Source organism: Schistocerca cancellata, chromosome 5 (genome assembly GCF_023864275.1).
Source record: "Schistocerca cancellata isolate TAMUIC-IGC-003103 chromosome 5, iqSchCanc2.1, whole genome shotgun sequence".
Taxonomy (NCBI): Eukaryota; Metazoa; Arthropoda; class Insecta; order Orthoptera; family Acrididae; genus Schistocerca; species Schistocerca cancellata.
The window spans coordinates 691362151-691381576 of NC_064630.1; positions in this window are offsets into that span (position 1 = coordinate 691362151).

The following is a 19426-nucleotide window of genomic DNA, read 5'->3' on the forward strand; positions in this document are numbered from 1 at the left end:
AGATGAAAACTCATTGTCCGCAGCTCGTGGTCGTGCGGTAGTGTTCTCGCTTCAGGCGCCAGGGTTCGCGGGTTCGATTCCCGGCGGGGTCATGGATTTTCTCTGCCTCGTGATGCCTGGGTGTTGTGTGATGTCCTTAGGTTAGTTAGGTTTAAGTAGTTCTAAGTTCTAGGGAACTGATGACCATAGCTGTTAAGTCCCATTGTGCTCAGAGCCATTTGAACCACTTTTTTGAAACTCTTTGAAAATATTATGGAAATAGAAGAAACTTGCAAAAATGAAAAAAACAAATTTAATTTTTTAAAAAAAATATAGATGTTAAGTAACATCACCAGTTCAGTGTAATATTGGTTAGTAAATAAATGGCATTTCTTATAAGCAGCATTAAATTGATTTTCTGAAACAAAATTGAGAATGAGATTGTATTTTGTCGTGACATTTATTGGAAGATTAATTCTCGAAGCATAATCCAGTAACATGCAAAATATATCGATGTACATGTGGGAATAACTTTAAGCTCAGCAGAACTTCACCAAACTGCAATAACATTCCGCAAATATTCAGACACATGAATCAGTCACTATACGTCCGAAAACAGGCGTAAGCTTGATTGAAAAATAGAGGTACCGTGCTTGAATTCTTACTACCTCTTTAGACCAGTTCTGGCTGAACCCCACTTCCAAAATTGTCTTCTGTTTGTTAATTCTAACATAATTGCCCACAAAATTTTGTACATGGCTGCACGTTCAGAGACTGTGAATAGTTACAATTGAAAAAAAACAAAAACAGTTTTAACGAAATAACCGGGTTTCAACACTGCAGGGAGTGTCTTCCTCACAAGGGAACCTCCCCATCGCACCCCCCTCAGATTTAGTTATAAATTAGCACAGTGGATAGGCCTTGAAAAACTGAACACAGATCAATCGAGAAAACAGGAAGGTGTGGAACTATGAAAAAATTAAGCAATATATACGAACTGAGTAGTCCATGCGCAGGATATGCAACATCAAGGAGGATGTGAAGTAAGGAGCGACGTGGTCCCTCCTTGATGTTGCATATCCTGCGCATTGACTACTCAGTTTGTATATTTTGCTTATTTTTTTCATAGTTCCACACAACTTCTTCCTGTTTTCTCGATTGATCTGTGTTCAGTTTTTCAAGGCCTACCCACTGTGCCAACTTATAACTAAATCTGAGGGGGGTGCGATGGGGAGGTTCCCTTGACAGAATTAAAATCGAAGAATGGTCTATAACATGGTCACAGAATTATGACTAAAAACGTATGATACAGAGTATAAGTACGATGATTCTGTACTTATATTCAATGCCGTCACCGTTGACTGCACAGCAAACATCGATGCGGTAGCCAAACTAGTCCCATACACGCGTAAGCATATATGTTGTTACTGCATGCACGGCAGCAGGGATCCAGTTCTGCATATCGTTCAGAGTGGTTGGTACAGGTGGGACGTAAAAAGCTTCCTTCATATAACCCCAGAAGAAATAATCGCACTGTGTGAGATCAGGAGATATCAGTATCTACACTACTGGCCATTATATTTGCTACACCAAGAAGAAATGCAGATGATAAACGGGTATTTATTGGACAGATATATTATACAAGAACTGACATGTGATTACATTTTCATGCAATTTGGGTGCATAGATCCTGAGAAATCAGTACCCAGAACAACCACCTCTAGCCGTAATAACGGCCTTGATACGCCTGGGAATTGAGTCAAACAGAGCTTGGACGGCGTGTACAGGTACAGCTGCCCATCCAGCTCCAACACGATGACACAGTTCATCAAGAGTAGTGACAGGCGTGTTGTGACGAGCCAGTTGCTCGGTCAACATTGACCAGACGTCTTCAATTGGTGGAGACAGTGCTGGCCAGGGCAGCAGTCGAACATTTTCTGTATACAGAAAGGCCCGTACAGGACCTGTAACATGCGGTCGTGCATTATCCTGGTGAAATGGGTTTCACAGGGATCGAATGAAGGGCATGGCACGGCTCGTAACACATCTGAAATGTAACGTCCACTGTTCAAAGTGCAGTCAATACTAAGAAGAGGTGACCGAGACGTTTAACCAATGGCACCCCATACCATCACGCCGGGTGATACGCAAGTATGGCGAGGACGAATTCATGCTTCCGATGTGCATTCACCACGATGCCGCCAAACACGGGTGCGACCATCATGATGCTGTAAACAGAACGTGGATTCATCCGAAAAAATGACGTTTTGCCATTCGTGCACCCAGTTTCGTGGTTGAGTACACCGTCGCAGGCGCTCCTGTCTGTGGCGCAGCGTCAAGGGTAACCGCAGCCATGGTCTCCGAGCTGATAATTCATGCTGCTGCAAACACCGTCGAACTGTCCATGCCAATGGTTGTTGTCTTGCAAACGTCCTCATCTGTTGACTCAGGGATCGAGACGTGGCTGCACGATCCGTCACAGCCATGCGGATAAGATGCCTGTCATCTTGACTGCTAGTGATACGAGGCCGTTGGGATCCAGCACGGTGTTCCGTATTACCCTCCTAAACCCACCGATTCCATTTTCTGCTAACAGTCATTGGGTCTCGACCAACGCGAGCAGCAGTGTCGCGATACGATAAACCGCAACCGCGATAGGCTACAATCCGACCTTTATCAAAGTCGGAAACGTGATGGTACGTATTTCTCCTCCTTACACGAGGCATCACAACAACGTTTCACCAGTCAACGCCGGTCAACTGCTATTTGTGTATGAGAAATCGGTTGGAAACTTTCCTCATGTCAGCACGTTGTAGGTATCGCCACCGGCGCCAACCTTGTGTGACTGCTCTGAAAAACTAATCATTTGCATATCACAGCATCTTCTTCCTGGCGGTTAAATTTCGCGTCTGTAGGACGTCATCTTTGTGTTGTAGCGATTTTAATGGCCAGTAGTGTAGAAGTGCAGGGCCAGGTCATCAAGTCCCTTGTGATCAGTCCAGAGCTGAGGAAGGGACCCATTCAAAAAGCCTCGTACACCACGGTGCCAATGGGGCGGAGCTCCATTCTGTTGGAAAAGTCCTGCAGATCTTCCATAACTTCAGGGAACAGCCATTCTTCCAACGCGTCCAGGTACGTGATTGCCATTACAGTTACGCCACAGAACACGCTGATCGTCGGTGAGTCTCTTTCATGTTGCAATGGTGAATGTTGATTTTCCAAACCCCACATGCGACCATTGCGTCTGTTGACTTTTCCACTAAGGTGGAACGTCGCTTCACCGTTACAAATTATACTCTGTAGAAATGCGCCATACTCCATCTTTGCTAGCACATAACCACAAAATGCGAGACGCTTCTCCTTGTCATTGGGGTTGAGAGCCTGCAAAAGTTGTAATCGGTAGGGCCTGTACAGCAAACGACACAGAACTTTCCATACATTTGGTTAGGGTATTCCAAGTTCTCAACTGGCTCTATTGGTAGACTTACTGGGACTGCGCACAAAACTTCCTTCAATCCGTCGGATATCATCCTCTGTCACACGCGATCGGCCTGTTCTTTTTCCTTTGCACTCACTCCCAGTCTGCTTAAACCATGGCTAATGCTTCTGCGACTTGGTGGTTGAATACCGAATTTGGTACGAAATGCTCGCTGCACTGCAATTTGCGACTCAAATTTCATGAACTCAAGAACCTTGTGCCCTACAGTCGCCATCTCACTCACAACTGACAGTGAAATGGAATGACTGCCCTTCTGCTGCGTGAATTCTATCGGTCGCTTCTGAAACCATCACAGCCCGCCGGCCGCCGCCAGCCAAAACCTTCGAAACTTCCTCTTTTCATTGGTATAAAGCTTGTTCATTTTGGATTTGCACACACACACACACACACACACACACACACACACACACACACACATATATATATATATATATATATATATATATATATACTCCTGGAAATTGAAATAAGAACACCGTGAATTCATTGTCCCAGGAAGGGGAAACTTTATTGACACATTCCTGGGGTCAGATACATCACATGATCACACTGACAGAACCACAGGCACATAGACACAGGCAACAGAGCATGCACAATGTCGGCACTAGTACAGTGTATATCCACCTTTCGCAGCAATGCAGGCTGCTATTCTCCCATGGAGACGATCGTAGAGATTATGGATGTAGTCCTGTGGAACGGCTTGCCATGCCATTTCCACCTGGCGCCTCAGTTGGACCAGCGTTCGTGCTGGACGTGCAGACCGCGTGAGACGACGCTTCATCCAGTCCCAAACATGCTCAATGGGGGACAGATCCGGAGATCTTGCTGGCCAGGGTAGTTGACTTACACCTTCTAGAGCACGTTGGGTGGCACGGGGTACATGCGGACGTGCATTGTCCTGTTGGAACAGCAAGTTCCCTTGCCGGTCTAGGAATGGTAGAACGATGGGTTCGATGACGGTTTGGATGTACCGTGCACTATTCAGTGTCCCCTCGACGATCACCAGTGGTGTACGGCCAGTGTAGGAGATCGCTCCCCACACCATGATGCCGGGTGTTGGCCCTGTGTGCCTCGGTCGTATGCAGTCCTGATTGTGGCGCTCACCTGCACGGCGCCAAACACGCATACGACAATCATTGGCACCAAGGCAGAAGCGACTCTCATCGCTGAAGATGACACGTCTCCATTCGTCCCTCCATTCACGCCTGTCGCGACACCACTGGAGGCGGGCTGCACGATGTTGGGGCGTGAGCGGAAAACGGCCTAACGGTGTGCGGGACCGTAGCCCAGCTTCATGGAGACGGTTGCGAATGGTCCTCGCCGATACCCCAGGAGCAACAGTGTCCCTAATTTGCTGGGAAGTGGCGGTGCGGTCCCCTACGGCACTGCGTAGGATCCTACGGTCTTGGCGTGCATCCGTGCGTCGCTGCGGTCCGGTCCCAGGTCGACGGGCACGTGCACCTTCCGCCGACCACTGGCGACAACATCGATGTACTGTGGAGACCTCACGCCCCACGTGTTGAGCAATTCGGCGGTACGTCCACCCGGCCTCCCGCATGCCCACTATACGCCCTCGCTCAAAGTCCGTCAACTGCACATACGGTTCACGTCCACGCTGTCGCGGCATGCTACCAGTGTTAAAGACTGCGATGGAGCTCCGTATGCCACGGCAAACTGGCTGACACTGACGGCGGCGGTGCACAAATGCTGCGCAGCTAGCGCCATTCGACGGCCAACACCGCGGTTCCTGGTGTGTCCGCTGTGCCGTGCGTGTGATCATTGCCTGTACAGCCCTCTCGCAGTGTCCGGAGCAAGTATGGTGGGTCTGACACACCGGTGTCAATGTGTTCTTTTTTCCATTTCCAGGAGTGTATATATATAAGTTCTTGAAAATGGGTCCATCATTTAGAATAATCCTGTACAATAGATACAAATATTGAGGATCAGTTTGTCTGTCTTGAACGGAGGGCACCAAAGAGTCAGTCTGACGATGCGGTTGATTATGGGAGCAAAACTTAAGAAAAATCAAGACACGCCAGTGGGATCTGTCAAAGTAGAAAAAGCGATCGACAGTGCAAAATGGTGAGAAAAACAAGAATAAACTACAGGGAAAGATATGTACAAGAACCAATGCGGAAAAAGAATACTGGATCACCAAGAGAGAAGTGCTCGAATGGAAAAGTGTGTAAGACTTCAGGAAGAATGTGATAACTCTAATTCAAAGCAGTTGCTAACATGTGAAAATTACTCAAATATACCTTTATAACTGATGATGGTCGAAGTAGAGAGGATATAAAATGTAGACTGGAAATGGCAAGGAAAGCGTTTCTGAAGAAGACAAATTTGTTAACTTCGAGTATAGATTTAAATGTCAGGAAGTCACTTCTGAAAATATTTGTGTGGAGTTTAACCATGTATGGAAGTGAAACATGGACGATAAATAGTTTGGACAAGAAGAGAATAGAAGCATTCGAAATGTGGAGCTACAGAAGAATGCTGAAGATTACATGGGTTGATCATATAACTAATGAGGAGGTATTGAATAGAATTGGGAGAAGAGGAGTTTGTGGCACAACTTGACAAGAAGAAGGGACCGGTTGGTAGGACATGTTCTGAGGCTACAAGGGATCACCAATTTAGTGCTGGAGGGCAGCGTGGAAGGTAAAAATCTTAGAGGGAGTCCAAGGAATGCATACAATAAGCAGATTCAGAAGGATGTAGGTTGCATTAGGTACGGGGAGATGAAGAAGCTTGCACAGGATAGAATAGCATGGAGTTCTGCATCAAACCAGTCTCAGGACTGAAGACCACAACAACAACAACAACAACAACAACATAAGTTTAATATGTCATGGTTGAAAAATATTAACACAAATTCTTTACAGAAGAATGGAGAAACAAGTAAAACCGACCTCGGGGAAGATGAGACTGAATTTCGGAGAAATGTACGACACGAAGCAATACTGACCCTGCGACTTACTTTAGAGGATAGGTTTAGGAAAGGCAAACCGACGTTTATAGAGTTTTGGTGAAAGCTTTTGATAATGTTGACTGGAGTACTCTCTTTGAAAACCTGAAGGTAGCAGGGGTAAAATACAAGAAGCGAAATTTTGGTTACAACTTGTATAGAAATCAGACGGCAGTTATAAGAGAGGCATGAAAGGGTAACAGTGGTTCAGAAGGGAGTGAGAGAGGATTGTAACCGACCCTGATGTTATTCAATCTGTGCATTGAGCAAGCAATATCGGAAACCAAAGAAAAATTTTGAGTAGGAATTAAAGTTTGGGGAGAAGAAATAAAAACTTTGACGTTTGCCGGTGACATGGTGATTCTGTCAGAGACAGCAAAGGACTTGGAAGAGCATTTGAATGGAATGACTGTGTCTTGGAAGGAGGATATAATATGAACATCAACAAAAAACAAAACAAGGATAATGGAGCGTAGTCGAATTAAATCAGGTGATGCTGAGGGAATTAAATTAGGAAATACTGAAACGAGACACTTAACGTAGTAGATGAGTTTTGCTATTTGGGCAGCAAAAAGTCTACGATGGCCGAAGTATACAGGATACAAAATGTCGATTGGCAATGGCAAGAAAACCGTTCTGTTGAATTGTATTTTCTTAACACCGAATGTAGTTTTAAGTGTTTGGAAGTCTTTTCTAAAAGTATTTGTTTGGTGGGTAGCCATGTGTGGAAGTGAAACATAGATGATAAGCCGGTTAGACAAGAAGAGAATAGAAACTTCTAGAATGTGGTGCTACTGAAGAATGCTGAATATTAGATGGCTAGATGACGTAGCATATAAGGAGGTATTGAGTAGAATTGGATAGAAAAGGTATTTGTGGCACGACCTGACTAAAAGAAGCGATCAGTCAATTGGGCACATTTTGAGACATCGAACGATGTAGTACTGGGGATAGTGTGTGGGGTAAAAATCGTAGAGGGAGACCAAAAGACGGATACAGTGAACAGAGTCAGAAGAATGTAGGTTCCAGTAGTTACTCGGAGATGAAGAGCCTTGTACATGATAGAGTAGCGGGGAAAGCTGCACAAACCAGTCTTCGGACTGAAGATCACAACAATAAGACATGGATGCAGTCTTTCACCCCTAATGTTCAATTTATGCATCTAACAAACAATGAGGAAAAAAAAGTGAGATTAAAATCCAATTATAGTTTATCAGTGATGAGATTAGTAGATGACATTGCTATCCTGAGGGAATGTGAAGAGGTACTGCATGGACTATTGCATGGAATGAAGTCTAACGAGTGCTGAATATGGAATGCAAGTAAACCTAAAAATGGCGAAAATGGGGAGCAGCAGAGAGAACATTAGTTTTAAACTTAACATCAACATTGAGGATCGCGATATGGACGAAGTTAAGGAATTCTATTACCTTCGAAGCAAAATAACGCATGACGGATGGAGTAAGGAGGATATCACAAACAGACTAGATCAAACAAAGAGGACATTCCTCGCCAACTCCACTCGTATCAAAGATTGGCTCTAACTTGAGGAAGAAGTTTTTGAGAATGTACGTTTGTAGCACAATATTGTAAGGAATTGGACGGTGGGATATCTGGAAACGGAGAGAAGGGTGTAGAAAATGAAGTGACTAATAATCTAAGGAATGAACAGGTTCTCCGCAGAATCGCGAAGAAAGGAACATAAGGAAAACATTGACAAGAAGAAGGCCGGTGTGGCCGAGCGGTTCTAGGCGCTTCAGTCTGGAACCGCGCGACCACTACGGTCGCCCGTTCGAAGCTACCTCGGGCATGGATGTGTGTGATGTCCTTAGGTTAGTTAGGTTTAACTAGTTCTAAGTTCTAGGTGACTGATGACCTCAGATGTTAAGTTCCATAGTGCTCAGAGCCATTTCAGCCATTTTGAAGAAGGGACAGCAAGATAGGAAATGTGTTGAGACATCTGGGAATAACCTCAGTGGAGCTAGACGGAGCAGTAAAGAGGATCAACTGTATGAAAAGACGGAGTACAATACATCCAAAAATAATTAAGGACGCAGGGTACAAATGCTACTGTCAGATCAGTATGGAACGAGAAAGTTAGTCGTCGTGAGCTGCATAAACCCTGTCAGAAGACCGATGACGCAAAACTTTTAATAAAGTGATGGATATCTGTCTGAAAGCCGATAAACAGATTCTATAGTACGTAACAGATTAGTTAGTAGGCCCCACGTCTCCTTGCTCTCTCAACAGCTATAAAACTAAACAGTTTCACAGATTTAGCTTAAGGGCTCTAAAATAATTCTGTAATAAACGGTTTGAATACCAGCGTGTAGGTTCTTAAGAATTTTACATTAAAAGCTGCCTGATTCATACCAGTCATTGGTCTGCTCACAAGCTGAGACGACACACAAAGACCTTGGTCTAAGTAATTCAGTCGAAGCTGACTTCTTTATGTCATGTTTACTGTGTACAGGGAAGTCCAATAGGTAAGAACCTGAGAGAATAACAACAATTCAAAAAGACAGACGTTGACGTATAAAGGACAAGCGAATCCTGCACAGTGAATAGGCGCCACTTGCTTTGCATATATATATACGAGTATATGAGTTTTCATACTAAACCCATATTGTGAACGCTTTGTTCGCCGCATGCTCCTGATATGTATGGATGTGATACATCTGTTTGAAGTAAACAACAGTACATCTTCAGCCGTAAATTTTTAACTCTTTCTTAGGATTCCGGTTTCCATGTTACAAACAAAGATGATAAGTCAGTGTCTCTTGTTTCACTTTGGAACTCTTGCAAGTAGAACTGGAAACGTTTAAAGGATTTCAAGAATTTAATGTAAATATTTTCCATTTTAGATTCTGTTGATGTTCTCGATTAAGGATGTGTTCTGCAATTGTGTCTATAAGAAATGGAATTTATTACACAACACATGTCAATCGTTATCATTTTCCTCCATAGACGTATTTTTTCCAAAGACAAAATTATCATACATTCCCATAACGAACGCACTGGGTGTAATGTTAATGATGACATGGAATTCACTGTAATAAGATGAAATAAGCGCAATTTTCATTTGTTGCTCGTATTGCCACTGCTCAGTTCGAAACAGTGTAACACACACACGAATAATCAGTATGTGCTCACTGCTCGTAATGAACACGACCCAGCGTGTTCGTGGATTATCAATTTCAGTACCTCCAGGCGACGCTATAAATAACGCAGCAGGTATCACAGGGGCGTACACGTATTTTAATTACATGTTTGGAATATTAATTAACTAATTATTAACGCAACGCTTCAAATAAAATTTTTACTTGCTATAAATTAAGATTCTTCTGTAAATTATAATTAATCCTTTTACTGGTGCGTAAAGCGGACGCTGACATCAAATATTTACAACATTATAACGCTCGGCCGTAGTCTGCTATGTCGGGTTAGCAGCACAGATTGTAAATACGGTATGTTTACTTCATGTTGTTACCGTTATATTGGGAGACAATTTGGTCGGTTGTCAAACATCAAAAATCACGGAGCGTGTCGACGGCTCCCGTTCAGTCACTAATAGACCAATCTGATGAGCCAACAGAAGACAGCAAAAAGAAAATACAATGCTCATATCTGTGTTTCAAAAATCATTAACGCAGGAGTATCGGAGAGATGTTTCATCGTCTGAGTGCCGCAAATGCTTGCTTATGGAGGACTTCGCAAAATCAGCGATTAGTATTCATAACCTCAGTTTGCTGCAGAATTTTTGAGCGTATTTTAAGTTGGAATATAATAAATTTTCTTGAGAAAGAAAAGCTTATATTTACAAATGAAGTAGGCGACGGAAGAAAGTGCTAATCCTCAGTCTAGTAAAGACTAGCCGGATCAAGTAATCCGTTATATCTTCGAATGCACCACATGCTAGTAACAAGCAGTTCCTCATGTATCGCTAGAACACACTGTCTACTATATAAATTTCTTTGTCTTATTATAATTCTGTTCTTGTCTTTTTAATCAAACTCACAATATGCAATAACTCAAAATAATGTTTTTTCGGTTATGACTTTCTTCCGTCGAGTTCCGGAAAGTGTTTGACACAGTACCACACTTATGGTCAGAGCATACGGAATAGGTTCTCATATATATTTATAACTCCACAACTTTTTAAGTGATACAACCTAGTACGTTGTCCTGGATTGTGTGTGTTCATCACAGACAAGGGTATCATCAGGAGCGCCCCAGGGAAGTGTGACAGGGCCTTTCTTTTTCTCTGTACCGTATACACACAAAACACTTAGACAAAATTTCCAGTTGGTGCGATGAATGGCAGCTAGCCCTAAATGTAGAAAAATGTAAGTTGATGAGTAGGAAGCTCAAACCTATGATGTTCAGATACAGTATTACATGACACAATCAAGTCGTTTAAATATCTGGGCGTAAAGTTGCAAAGCAATATGAGATGTAACGAGCGTTTGAGAATTGTGGTATGGACGATAAATGGTCAAATTTCGTTTATTGGGAGAATTTTAGGAAAGAGTGGTTCACCTGTAAAGGATACTTCGTATAGCACGCTGTTGCGATTTGTTCTTGAATATTGCTCGAGTGTTTGGATTCCGTAGCAGGTCAGATTGAAGGAATATATCGAAGCAATTCGAAGGCGGCTTGCTAGATTTCTTGCCGGTAGTTTCGAACAACACTTAAGTGTTACGGAGATTCTTGGGGAACTCAAATGGGAATCCCTCGGGAGATGGCGGCGTTCTTTCCGAGAAAATTTAGAGAATCAGCATTTGAAGCTGACTCCAAACAATTCTGCTGCCGCCAACATACATTTCGCTTAATGACGGTGAAATAAGTGTAAGAGAAAACAGGTCTGTTAAAAAAAAAAACATTTACAGTTTTTTCCTCGCTCCGTTTGCGAGTGTTGCAGGAAACGAAATGACGAGCAGTGGTACAAGATGCCTTCCGACACATACAGTATGGTAACTTGAGGAGTATGTATGAAGCCGTAGATTCCCTTCAATAAAAATTTTCTGGGATTTTGACCGCATTGTCCTTATATATAAAACTACCGACGTTCCGGTCCCTATTGCAAGCTTACAGTCACAAACACAGAAAAATTTTATTGAATATGACAATGGCCAGGGGAGCCTACGTTTATACCGTAGGTTTCAGTTGAAGACGCCCAATCCTACGAGCCGGTGTCACCATGAAGAAGTAACGTTTGACTATCTTTATATTAATATGAGTATTTCATGTTTCTTTAGAGATGCGCGAATGTATAAACTTTCCGCAGAGTGCATGAAAATCAGATTGGCTTATTGCATGGACACAGTGCTTTGAAACAACATAATCGTGTAGTATAGATGGTGTTTCGCTTTGAAATTTTATTATATAGCGTTTAACTAGTTTTCGTGATATACGAAGTGCACTTCCCTCTTGAAACGGGAGGGAAATTTTCCACAGTCCCAGCAAACGGTTGCGCTGATCGCGGAGGCAGTGGCCATCATACGAGTTCTCAGATTCTTCAGGACGCTTGGATCGAACAAGATATCGATAATATCCGACACGGTTGGTGTTCTGTCATCTCACTGAACTCCAAGATTACGGAGTGAGAAGGAATTTCGTCCTACGAATTTAATGCAAAACGTGGTTGTGCTGCAGCACTAGTAGAGTTCAAAAAAATGGTTCAAATGGCTCTGAGCACTATGGGACTCAACTGCTGAGGTCATTAGTCCCCTAGAACTTAGAACTAGTTAAACCTAACTAACCTAAGGACATCACACACATCCATGCCCAAGGCAGGATTCGAACCTGCGACCGTAGCAGTCTCGCGGTTCCAGACTGCAGCGCCAGAACCGCGCGGCCACTTCGGCCGGCCTAGTAAAGTTCGGTAGGGTTTATCTGAATGCCTTTGTAGCAAGACGCCCCATTAAATGAGTATGTCGGCGTCATAGCGAAAGACGATATACAAATGCAGCCGACCACAGACATTAACTCAAAGCCAGGGTGTACAGGGCTCGGAGTGCAAATAAACTCGAGGACGAGGCTCCCAGTGCTGTAACGTGCTGTCTGCTCCCGACGAATGATCGTCAGGGTTGCACCTGAGACAGTCGATACCCAATACCGGTCACAAGAATACGATTAAATTGAGGATACTTCTTCAATCACACGTTCCTCCGACTACACGTGAGAAGGTGATTTAAATCAAATATTCTTTTATTGTGAGTTACGTAGAAATCTGAATCGAAAACTAAACTCCACCAGGCCATGAAGGCCCACTGGTGCCGACCGGCCACCATGTCACCATCAGATCACAGGCGTCACTGGATGCGAATATGGAGGAGAGTGTGACCAGCACACCGCTCTCGCGGCCATATGTAGTTTACGAGACAGGAGCCGCTACTTCCCAATCAAGTAGCCACTTAGTTTGCCTCACAAGGGCTGAGTGTACCTGCTTGCTAACAGCGCCAATGCAAGCCCGTCCCGACCGCGCTTAACTTCGGTGATCTGACGGGAACCGGTGTTACCACTATGGCAAGGGCGTTGGCTATGTAGCAATCAAAAATCCATTAGGCGAAGGGACTAATCAAGATGCAACACGAACTTCTCACTCGTATCATTACTCCACTCAATTTAGAAATTACAACACCTGCAGAATCACTAGCGACATTTACGACAGAGCTACGCTCACAATAACTCACTATATTTTAATATACAACCCCGAAAGTAGTTGCTTTCAACTAAATAAGAGAGACGCAGATCGTCAACTGGAAATCTTGTTAACACAGCAGTTAAACATGAAAATTACCGCAAATATCTAGGAGTAACATAAGCTTACCTTTCGAACAACATATCATAAATACTATCTCCAAGATGAAGACACATACAACATGGACAGCTTCATCGAACACATTACGAATTTCTGCACGATGCCTGGTCTGTTCTGTAGCAGCTTACTGTGCACAAGTCTAGTAGTTTAGTGCTCACTGCAACTGCAATTACTTACGGCAATGAGGACGTTACTGCGTGCCTAATCCATTGTACTAGCTTCCAACACTCAGCCACATACCTCCACCCTTTCTAAGCAGACATAAGACAATCGTAAACGTACAAGGAATGAATAATCCTGGGTTGTACAACCACCAGGACAGCAGCCGGGACAGATGACCAAGGAGTTTGGTCCCTTCCCCTCCCAGTCTCCCCCCCCCCCCCTTTAAACCAGCCGGCTGACAAAAACCTCCTATATCACGAAACCCAGTCTGACTCCTCATTGAACAACTCTTTGACAATATTTTCAATCACAATGCTAAATGCTTGGAGTTGTGGAACGAAAGCTCCTCTCTCTGTCTACGTGACCTAACAGGTCGTAAATGACCAGTAGTGAGTTTCCTCGCACTATCCAATAAGCAAATGCAGAAACTCCTACATGATAAAAACTTCTATCCTAGAGAAACCACACAAAGCACAAGCTTGCTCTCCATGAAGACAACGGACCACACAACCTACTACCAAAACACATACTGCATGCTTGCTGCAGAAAGCAGCCAATGTTGAAAAATTTAGTTCTTTCTGTTTAACTGATGACCGGTTTTGGGTATAAGACAATAAGTGTCTGGGGCACTTGTTAGATCGATTACTGCTGCTACAGCGACAGGGTGTCAAGATTTAAGTGAGTTTCAACGTAGGTTGTAGTCGGCACACGAGCGACGGGACACAGCATCTCCGATGTAGCGACGAATTGGGGATACGACCACTTCATGTGCGTACCGTGAATATGAGGAACCGGTAAAGCCCCAAATCCCCGACATCGCTGGGCTCGGAGAAAGATCCTGCAAGAACGAGACGAACGATGAGTGAAGAGAATCGTTCAACGTGTCAAAAGTGAAACCCTTCTGCAAATTGCTGCAGATTTCAGTGCTGGGCCATCAACAAGTATCAGCGTGCGTACTATTCAACGAAACATCATCGGTATGGGCTTTCGGAGACAAAGGCCCACTCGTGTACCTTTGATGACCGCACGATACAAAGCTTTGCGCCTCGCCTGGGCCCGTCAACACCTACATTAGACTGTTAATGACTGGAAACATGTTGCCTGGTCGTACAAGTATCGTTTCAAATTGTATGGAGCGGATGGACGTGTACGGATATGGAGACAACCTCATGAACCCTTGGACTCTTCATGTCAGCAAGGGACTGTTCAAACTGGTCGAGAATCTAGCTCTGTGATAGTGTGGGGTGTGTGCAGTTCGAGTGATATGGGACCCTGATACGTCGAGATACAACTCTTGACAGTTAAAACGTACGTAAGCATCGTGGCTGATCAGTAGCATCCATTCATGTCCGTTGTGCATTCCGACGGACTTGAGCAATTCCAGGAGGACAATGCGACACTCCATACGTCCACAATTGCTACAGAATGTCTCTGGAAACACTGTTCTGAGTGTAAATACTGCCACTGGCTACCAAACTCCCCAGACAGGAACATCACTGAGTATATCTCGGATGCCTTGCAACATGCTGTTCAGAAGGGATCTCCACCGCAAAGTACTGTTACGAATTTACGGACAGTCCTGCAGGATTCATGGTGTCAGTTCCCACCAGCACTACTACAGACGTCAGTCGAGTCCATGCTAAGTCGTGCTGCGGCGCTTCTACGTGCCCACCGGGGACCTACACGACATTAGGCAGGGGTACCATTTTCTTTGGCTCTTAAGTGTATTCTTATAATAGTTTGCATGCTGTTACGTTTTTTTTTGTGTTTGGACGATGTGAGAACAGGTTCTGATACCCGAAACTGGTCATCAATTAAATAAAAAGAACTGAATTTCGCACCTTTGATTCTTTTCTATATTAAACTGATAACATAAATTACTGTGCTGTTATCAACTCAGAATGCTGAAAATTCAAAATCATAACGAATGGTCTGAGCCAGTAACCCCGTTCGCCTGGCTATAGGAAGATATATGATATCCAGAATACAGAGAAAGGGCAATGAAACTCTCCCCACTCCCATTAGGGATGATCAACTGAATAATGCTACCATTCCTGTCCTACCATTCTCATGCCATCATCTGTACTGGCTCACACACAACTTGCCAAATCTGCTGGGATAGCTTCACCACCACATTCGAATTGGCCCACCCACGGACCACCGCCACCTATGATAGCTACCCCCTGTATAGGATGGCTGCAGCCAGCAAGTTACTAGCAACCAAGACCGAAACAGCATTCATTAAAGCGAGACAAAGCCTCTTATCTATCCTGGTACTATCATGCTACACTCGCACTGGCTCAGCACACAACCACACTCTGCTACCAAATACGGGTGAGGATTTAGGTGGACTGGGGTTTGGACTGGCGGTTAAACAGATGTGGGGCACAATTTAAGGATAATTTTAAGGACAACAGAGTAATAGTAACACAATCACAATAAAACAAAGTATCCTTCAGTACCCCATAAAGACCGTTAAGCTGTCACGAAAATAATAAGTGGAGGCAAAATATTTTCCATACATCCCACAGAATAAAAATCCAACATTTACCCTGGGATATATAACTGGGGAAAAACGTTACCAGTGACAAAGAATGGCACTCAGATATAACCAATAATTATAGTGGATACTACTTCATCAGTTACACGTAAGATGACAAAACATCTGTTAGCTTAGATCAGTTACATAACACATGACTACTCATAGGTCTACTGCTACTACAGTTACCAGATAGTTACTGCAATTAGTTACCCACAAAGCTCTGCCAGTCTGCCTAGGCATATATCTCACTAAATTTTTGTATGAGTATAGTAATACATTGATCATTTACAGTAACAAATAACGATGTAAATCCTTAGTACCAATTGTGTCAAAAAATTAGTTAGGCATACAGGATGCTTCAACCAAAATCCCGTTTTGTCTAATTAAAATAATTACGCACACGGCATGTCATTTATAATTTTAATTTGTTGCCAACTTCTGTGCACACAACCACACACCACACGTGCGACCAGTTATCAACCACAACTTGTCACACAACAACCACGAAAGTCCGAGCATAAGTTTGTTTGGTAGTGAAAACTCCAAGTGCTGTACCCACATGTGAAACAGGTACAGTATCCAGCACTGAACCACATGGGTGCAACCGTCATCTGCTAAAGCTCTTACGCAATGCTTTCTTGACACACAAATGCCTTTTCCTCTACCTCCACCGGGATCGCCGCCTGATTGGCCGGGAAAAGACAGCAAGTACTTCATCAGGCTGTTGTGTCCATACAGTCACCAAGCCTCTCATTGACCATTCATGACGTCCGGCTGCAGCAGCATACCAGTTTGGAGAGGCTCTTCCCCTGGGCTCTATCTAGAACTTGCTCATTTGTCTCAAGTGAGCAGCTGACTACATTGTAATTTCCAGCCAAAGTTCTGGCCGCCACTCGGCCTAAGGGCGACATGCCACGGTTCGCGTGGCTCCATCCGTCGGAGGTTTGATTCCTCCCTCGGGCATGGGTGTGTGTGTTGTCGTTAGCGTCAGTTGGTTTAAGTTAGATTAAGTAGTGTGTAACCCTAGGGATTAATAACCTCAGCAGTTTGGTCTCACTGGAACTTACTACAACTTTCCAAAGTGCTGGCCAGCCTCAGACTCCTACTTTGCCCAGCGCACACTCTGCAATAAAAAACATGGAAATATGAAGAATATACACGTATGGTCACAGTTTGCCACGCCGTAATATGGCATTGCCCAGTCAGCCACATTTAAAACGGACTCATTACACAATTATCCATATTTAAAACAGAAATCTTGATACTGCCAAGAACTGTCCCCAGACTCCCAACTTCAGTGTTCATCATCAAGCACAGCCCAGTCCGCCAACCTCGGACTCTTCCATAAGGCTCTGCACCCTGGGCTGACTACTGATGATACATTGCAGGTTATCCAACTACAGTCCTAGTGCTGGCTTCCAGGAGAAGCAGGTCAGGTCACTGTCTCTCTCTCTCTCTCATCCCATACTGCCCATCAGATCTCGGAGCAGCGCCAGAAGCACTGAAAATGTAGACAACAGCACCTTTTATCAATGAGATAGCGTGAGAGCAGCCCTAATACAGTCGGTTGGGCGAGGCCGAAAACTGGATACTGATGGCATATCACTAAGCTGCATACTAAGATATATTAACATATTTCATATTTTATAGTGGTATATTATCTGTTACGCTCGTGTGCCCAATTTCATGTACAACAAACGATCTATCTTAAAACATACACAAGCCGAAAAAGTAATAAATAAGTTGATAAACATAATGAATAAGCACATATACAGTTGGCGTATTTGAGCTATTATTGTTTTCTTTCTTCCCAGTAAACTAAAATAGACTGGCTGACAATAAAGTGAAGCACAAAGAAGACATTATAGGACACCAGTCTAATTTTGCTCACATACACACCATCGGTGGGTATATAAAAGAGCTGCTATTCTGTGAGACAGTGGGTCACTAGTGGTGATCATGTTTAGTGTTGTTATGAGGCCTGCCATAGTACACAAAATATTGTGAACATTGTCAGATGTCGTGTAATGATTGTGACTGACAACAGAGATGCTGTGTATTTGTGTGAGACTGTGTTATTAACAACCCACAGATTAAAAAGGGCTCTCATTGTGGTTCTCCATCTGACCAGCTCGTCGAATCGGGAAATATCTAGATTTCCGGGCCATTCCGATGTAACAGCGGTCTGATGTTTGACTGCATGGAAATGTGAGGTAGACATACCCTCCATCAACATTCTGGTCGACCATCTCTCATCACCACAAGGGGCGATTACCTTATTGTGCACCAAGTGCCCCAGAACCCCAAACAGTGGAGACCGCTCAACATTACATCTTATCCCATACCATCGATGGCAGTGAACTGGGGCTGGCAGTGTTATAGAGAATTCTGACAGCACAACGGTGCGTCATGGACATCCTGCAGGCTGATGTGTCACCTCTCTTGCAACACTATCGTTGTGTCATTTTTCAGCATAACAATGCTAGTCGACATGTGACCCATGTCTCAATGAGCTATGTGAATGATTGTGAGGGATTCCAATGGCTGGCAGAGTTCCTGAATTTGTCACGGATAGAACGCGTGGGGCCAGCCTGGACGTCAATTCCGCCCGTACGAAGGATATCAGAGGCCAGTTATCGTAGTGTAGAGGACAAGGGGTTATTGTTAGGAAATATGGTGCGAAATTGTGATTTAGTGTGTTTCAGTGTGCGATGTGCCAGCCAGACGGCAGGCGAAGGGTGGCCGGCGCATTATGCAGGTGACACAGTTTTGCAACGAGCGTCGGTATGAGTGTATGTGCGCGGCAGCCATCAACAGCCAGAACGCAGCATTAGCAGAATTACGCAGGCGCGGACCGCGTGTGGCGCGGTTGCGTTAGCCAACTCATCGAGAACCTTCTAATTAACACGCCGCCGCGTAACCGGCGGATTCCGCAGCGGTCTGCACTATTTAAGGGCATCAGAGGTGGGTGTCGGCATTCGGTTCGACCGATTGGGCGTTCGGTTGCTATCACGTCGTCGTCATCAGTGACACTGTCCCCGAGGACCGGCCGGCGGTGGGCATTGCCCGCTGCTACATACAACGATATGTTTACGTAATGTGTATACATAAACATACAGTTATAAATGTCCCCGTTCGTAGTCGCTAATTATAACAATATGTTTACTTTTGTGCTGTAACATATAGCTATAATCAGCGGTGGAAATATATTCGCGAACGCCGGCCGTGTGCGGCTGTTTCTTGTTGGATCGTCTGATCAGTCGGAAGTTGCATTGCAGAGGAGAGTAAATACCGATTCAAAATATGTTGGATCGTCTGATCAGTCGGAAGTTGCATTGCAGAGGAGAGTAAATACCGATTCAAAATATAATTATTTTTGGACAGCTCGACATGAATTTCCTAAAGGACCGTAGTTTATCATGCATTTACCAGTAGAATATGGCGCGGAGAAAA